Source organism: Suricata suricatta, chromosome 12 (assembly GCF_006229205.1).
Source record: "Suricata suricatta isolate VVHF042 chromosome 12, meerkat_22Aug2017_6uvM2_HiC, whole genome shotgun sequence".
Classification (NCBI taxonomy): Eukaryota; Metazoa; Chordata; class Mammalia; order Carnivora; family Herpestidae; genus Suricata; species Suricata suricatta.
In genome coordinates, this window is record NC_043711.1 from 17737264 (window position 1) to 17743114 (window position 5851).

General features: G+C 45.4%; 1 protein-coding gene and 1 long non-coding RNA gene across 4 annotated transcripts in view; one reads left to right on the plus strand and one right to left on the minus strand.

The window, feature by feature from the left end:
- Positions 1–316: 316 nt before the first annotated feature.
- On the minus strand, positions 317–2231 carry LOC115273345. The gene is made up of 2 exons (XR_003900782.1): positions 1580–2231; positions 317–495 (listed from the first exon to the last, which is right to left on the minus strand). It is a non-coding gene; the product is annotated as an uncharacterized LOC115273345 (long non-coding RNA).
- ARIH2 (ariadne RBR E3 ubiquitin protein ligase 2) overlaps positions 2173–5851 on the plus strand; it is a 50808-nt gene continuing 47129 nt past the window's right edge. For all 3 annotated transcript variants that reach the window (XM_029916361.1, XM_029916362.1, XM_029916363.1), the window contains exon 1: positions 2173–2337. The gene's annotated coding sequence lies outside the window, so the exon portion shown is untranslated. The remainder of the gene's footprint in view (positions 2338–5851) is intronic.

Consider the following 5851-nt stretch of genomic DNA (forward strand, 5'->3'; position numbering starts at 1 on the left):
GGTCTCCCCGGCGGTCTCTGGTTTTTGGGGACGATATTGAAATCTTGGGCATAACATGAGTTAATAATTCTTCCCACGATTCCAGCTCCTAGCCTTCAAGTATTCCAGCTGAGGCCCCAGATACTGAGGAACAGAGAGAATCCACTCCCACTTTGGTCTGTCTGGATTCCTGTACCCCAGAAATCTGAGACTTGATATATTTTACATGCATACATATTTTGAAAACATTTCATTATACACATTTCATTTCTTATTCTTATCACTTAAGAGCATACAAAAAATACCTTTCCTTGTCAATAAATGCCTTAGTACAGCATCATATTTAATAGTTCTCTTTATTGTATATCTTACCATAATTTAACAAACTCTTACTTTGGGACATTTTGGATGCTGCAAACATTTCCTATTAGAATCACCATTCCAAAGCATATATCTGTGCACAGACTTTTATGCAGATCCTTAAATGCTTTGACTTAATGCTTAAATCTCTATTTCCTGGAAAGAAATTGCCACTAGTTAAAAATATTATCATCAGCCCAATAAATGTTTACTTAATAAAGTAATATGAAAATAAGGTTGGATCTGTGCCCTTAAGAAACTCAACTTTAGCATGGGAAAGACAGGTGAACAAGTAAAGATAACACATAGGATTCCAATATATTGTATGTGCACCCATATTCTTGACATATGAACAAATTCTCTATTTTGCAAATCCAATAATGCTTTGCAGAAAGACTGACTGTTTCCTTTTATTTGCTGGAGAGCATTTATTACCAGTAGCCCAAAGTGAGAACCCAACTATGAAATTGAGATTTCATTTGCACAAAATATCTTAGTTTCTTGGCTAATTTAAAGGAATGTTTTGCCAAAACAAATAAGTACATTGGATTTTAGGAGACTTTTATGTTGCTAATGCATATAAAATTCCATATAAAATTCATAATCCTACAATTATTACTCATTGATACTAGTTTTCACTCCAAATTAATTTGGGCTTTCAAGTAGTTATTTCTCTTTTGGGGGGTTGAGGCTTTCTAGAACTTGGCTGCACCTTATTTAAGTACATGCTCTGAGTTAAACTGGAAGCTGAAAACCATGTATAAGAAATACGGGGGTGGGAGGCCGCCTGAGTCACTTGAGAACCAACTCTTGATTTCAGCTGGATCACGATCCCAAGGTCATGAAATGGAGCCATGCGATGGGCTCCACCTTGAGCGTGGAGCCTGCATGAGATTCTTTCTCCCTCTCCCTCACCTCCCTCCCCTGCTCATGCTCAAAAAAAAAAAAGAGAGAGACAGAGAAAGAGAGAGAGATACAAAGATACATGCATAAAGGAAAAAGAAAAAAAATCAAGAACTAAAGAACTCGTTACACACAGCTTGAATATCAGTACATACAGGACTTGTACATGGGTTGAAATAGTTTGGGTTATGAGGACTTCAATAGCCAGAATGTTCCCTGATATCACCGCATTTCCACTTGTGCAGCAGCAACTTGAGCGAGACTCAGTGGCTCTACTATACCCATAAATACTTGGGAACAGGTCCTAGAAGTTACGGGGAGACATAACGCCACATACTTCCTACACTGTTTGCAGAAACCGTGCAGCCAGGCAATGTGGCAAAACACAATTTTGATTCAACCTTCTACGGTGAATGGGAAGGTGGAGAACTGGGCGGGAGAGCAAAGGGAAAGCCGAGCCAGCCTGGTCTCTGCGGCTCGAGGGCCACCAGGCGGCAGCCTGAGAGTGTAGGCAGAAATTCCCGTCCCGGCGCGCTGACCCGAAGGCCCAGTTCTCTTTCCACCAGATAGCGGCCGAGAAACAACAGTCCTTTATCCACTCCACAGACGTCATTATGTCTTCTATGTGCGCTACACTGGAATACAAACAGTGAAGCGAGCAGTCCTCAGAAAAACGCTGGTTAAGAATATCCTGGCGGGCGGCGGCTGGTGAAAGCCGGAAGAGCTGCCTTGACCACTCTCCAATAAGGCGACCCCTCTCCCCGCTGCCTCCCTCGGCCGTCTGAGCCGGTCTTACCCCGCTCACACTCGGGGTCTGAATGCTGTGCTGTAGCGAAGCGCCGGCCAAGGGACGCTAATACCCAGCGCCAGTCGCGACCTCAGCGACCGCGGGTCGACCCCGGGCCGGAAGTGACGCAACCGTGCTGAGCACTTCCGGAGCTGTGGAGACGGCTCCGCGGGAGGAAGGAGCGCGGGCCTTGACCGGCGTCGGCCCGTCTCCTCCGCTGCTGCCTCTGCCCCTGTGTCCGATCTCTCTGGCCCGGCCGGACCCGGTCTGGCCCACCCGGGCTCAGAGGCCGCGGGCTGCGGCTCCCGGTAAGTGTGCGGCGCAGGTCGCGGCCTTGTTTACCCCCGCGCGCCGAGGAGGAGGGTGGGCTCTCTGCGCGCCTCCCTGGCCGGGTCGGAGCTCCGCCTTCGTCGCCGCCCGCGAGGCCCCGGTGCCCCCCCAGCCGCCGGTTCACCGTCTCGGCGCCCAGCGCCGCCCGCGGAGGGGCGGCTGAAAGCTACGGCTGGAGCAGGCGGGCGCCTGGCGTCCCTCAGTTTTTCCTCCTCCCGCCGTCTTCCCAGCTGGAAGAGAGGTCGGAGGCCAGCGCCTCTGCCCGACTGGCGCGGGTACATCTGGGCCCTCCCTACCGGGGCGCGCCGGGGAAACTCGCCGCCCCTGGGGTTTGCAACTCCAGTCAAAATTCGGAGCCTTCGCAGAGCCACTCGCACGGTTAGTTAACGCCCGCCTGCGAAGGATCCCCTGCGCGTGGGCTCCGTGTCCTCGAGGCTGTCCCGGCGCCTCGGTACCGACGTTCGGCCCAAGAGCTGCGCTGCCGTCTTCGCCAGATGCTGCTGTGCTAGCTCCGGGAGAGGCACCGGTGTTTTCGAATGACTTCACCTCTGTAGTGATTGTTGCTCTGTCCCGTAGAACTTTTCTGCCATAATGGACATATTCTGTACTTTTGCTGCTGAGTAGAGTAGTCCCTAGCCACACGTGGCTATTTAGCATTTGACTTGTGGCTAGTGCGACTAAAAACCCAACTTTTAGGTTTTATTTAATTTTTAAGTTAAATTTAATAACCACATGGGGCTAATGCCAACCATCTAATTATGGTATAGTGTAGGGTATTGAAACTAAGTTGCTAGTTAATATTTTTAAAGTACTAAGTAGTTTGTTTGTTTTTTGGAGATGTAACCTTAGTATGAGACCATTCAGAGCCAAATATTATGGCTGGAGTAAGCATCGCCAGACTGGCCAAAAGCTGTTTTGTTCTTGTCACCTTTAAACCGAGAAACGGGCGCCTGGGTTCCTCAGTCGGTTAAGCGTCCAGCTTCGGCTCAGGTCATGATCTCATGGTTTGTGGGTTCGAGCCCCGCGTCGGCTCTGTGCTGACAGCTAGCTCAGAGCCTGAAGCCTTTAGATTCTGTACCTCCCTCTCTCTTTGACCCTCCCCTGCTTGCGCTGTCTCTCTCTGTCTCTAAAAAATAAATAAAAAACATTAAAAATTTTTTTTAATAAAGAAAAATAAACTGAGAAAGAGGTCTTCAGTTTGGATCCTTTAGCCCAGGGAGGGTGTCACGTCTTTTGAACACGTGACTTTGGCTCTGGAGGAGAAGTAAATTTTATTACTCCTCTGTCTAGGGTGTAGGGACAATAGTCAACATCTAAAGGAAGTTAAAGCCTTGTCATCAGTTCTGTTAATGAGACAACATTCTGGCCCCTTTGAGCAATGTCAGCACTCTTTTAAGTAGAATTAGGGATATTTAACTTTGAAAGATTAAAAGTTAAGTATTAAATCTAGACGTAGAACCTTCAGTAAGTGTGAAATGGTTTTCTCTTTTTTGGGACGGAGTCTGAAATTTTACCCTGCTTTTTGAACATTTAGTTGGTGAGAAGCCTATGGGCAAACCTCTGAGCTCCATTCTGGGGGAGAAATCCAGAGAAAGTGGAAAGCATGGCCTATTGTTGTGATTCTGGAGGTAGATAGTATTAGGTTCTCTGGGGAGGATGGTGGGGATTTATGAATCCCCATAGGTCATGAATCTGGGGGAAGTATTGTCTTTGGATAATACTGCTTGCCAGCGTTGTAGTCCTGCCAAGTTACTTAACTTTTTTGAACTGTAGTTTCCTCATTTGTAAGAAGTGGATGATAGTCACTCTGTAGGGTTGTGAAGATTTAATGAGAAGGAGTCAAACCTGAAATTGGCTCTCATTAAATGAGAGCTAATAATGGTAGTGAAATTTTGTAGATGGTAACAATATTTATAGTTTTTATTCACCCAAGAAGCAGTATCTTGCATAAAAATACAGGTAAAACAAAAAAGTCATTTGTGCTCTATTAAATTTTTTTAACGTTTATTTATTTTTGAGAGACTGAGCACAAGTGGGGGCGTTGGAGGGGGGAGGCAGAAAGAAAGAGAGACACAGAACCTGAAGCAGGCTCCAGGCTGTGGGTTGTCAGCACAAAGCCTTATGCAGGGCTCGAACTTACAGACCATGACCATAACCTGAGCTGAAGTCAGACACTTAAACTAAGTGAGCTACCCAGACGTCCCCAATTGTTTTCTAATTTACTTATTTATTATTTTTTAATGTTTTTGTTTGTTTGTTTGTTTTGGTGAGAGAGACAGTGCGAGCAGGGGAGGGTCAGAAAGAGAGTGAGATTCAGATTCTGAAGCAGGTTCCAGGCTCTGAGCTAGCTGTTAGCACAGAACCTGATGTGGGGCTCGAACCCACGAACCGTGAGATCGTGACCTGAGCCGAATCCGGATGCTTAACCGACTGAGCCACCTGGCACCCCTGTTTTCTATTTTAGAAATAATGTTCCGTAATCATTCTTAGCACTTTAATTTTCATTTAGTTTCTATTTACCTATGCTTGAAGTATTTTTTTGAAGTTCTAAATTCTGGTTTTCTAGGAAATCCTAAAGGATAAAGAAATTGACCTAAGATTTCTTATTGAGTAAGCATGTAGTAGTACTTATTTAGTCTTGGATAGTGAGATCTGTATCTCTGAGAGGATCACATGGCCTTTGAGCATGTCAGAAGAGAGACAGCAAATGAGTGTCAATATTGGCTACTTGACATCCTATTGGGGACATTTTTTTATTTCAAAATAAGTTTTTCATGAGTAAAGTGAGATCAGAAATATTGGCAATATTCTGTATTAGATTACCACCATGGAAGTGACTTTATACTAAAAGTCTCATTTTAAGTCAGTTGCAGTTTACTTTGCCAACCTCTGTGTAACATTTAGCAGTGAAATTCTGCTAGTAATTTAGGAAATCTGAGCCATAGGAGCAAGGCGATGGGTTTCCAAAACTGAGGAGGGGAATTGGGTATGTATTTACATCACCAGTACTCCAGGTTAACTTTTTATCAGCTGTTTACTTTGAATACATTCTTTTTGAAGGTTACGTAACTCTTTTCACTATAGTGACACACAGGTTTCTGTGGGACTTAGAGAAAATAATTTCGTGGTGTAGGGACTCAGAATCCTTAGACAATAGAAGGGCACACGTTGTCCAAGGCAGAAGGGACCACCCTTGTGACACCCAATCAGGAAAGGCCAGCTAATACCCTTAACGTTTTTAAAGGCAGGCCTAGAAGGCTAGTTACACCCTATGGGAGGGTCCTGGGTCCACTTGTAATTGGTTAACACTCTAAATGTTGTGATTGGGTTCTGCCAAAAGTAACCAACACTCTGGACAATGTGTATGGTTAAAGTTACTGCCAATGATGTTATGTGATAATGATTGGACCCCTCTACCTGTGTCACAATTTCCTGTAACTCCCTGTTCCCCAACCCATAAAGGCCCTACCCCGCCTTTGTTCCAGGCTCTCA